Source organism: Chaetura pelagica, unplaced genomic scaffold (genome assembly GCF_000747805.2).
Source record: "Chaetura pelagica isolate M959 unplaced genomic scaffold, ChaPel_1.0 scaffold1106, whole genome shotgun sequence".
NCBI classification, from domain to species: domain Eukaryota; kingdom Metazoa; phylum Chordata; class Aves; order Apodiformes; family Apodidae; genus Chaetura; species Chaetura pelagica.
In genome coordinates this window covers 162,530-162,910 of record NW_009953788.1, presented here as the reverse complement: position 1 = coordinate 162,910, position 381 = coordinate 162,530, and positions in this window count along the sequence as shown.

The following is a 381-nucleotide window of genomic DNA, read 5'->3' as shown; positions in this document are numbered from 1 at the left end:
TTCCTCTGCTGCCCAAAGTTTGGGGAACTACTTGGAGCCAGGGGTTTGGCCTTTCCTAGACAGGGGGTTGTGCCAAGAGAGACAGAGCCCTTCTGCTGGGCAGGTTGGATCCAGGCTTGCTGCCGGGCCCATCTCCAGCTGGACCATCCCCTCCCTTCCCAGCTCCAAGGGATTTTCTATGCCAGGGCTCTGGAGCTGATGGTGCTTTGTTGAGCTCCTGCTCCCCACAGCTCCTGCTCCCCACAGCTCCCTCCCCACGGCTCCTGCTCCCCACAGCTCCCTCCCCACAGCTCCTGCTCCCCACAGCTCCCTCCCCACAGCTCCTGCTCCCCACAGCTCCTCCTCCCCACAGCTCCCTCCCCACAGCTCCTCCTCCCCCCC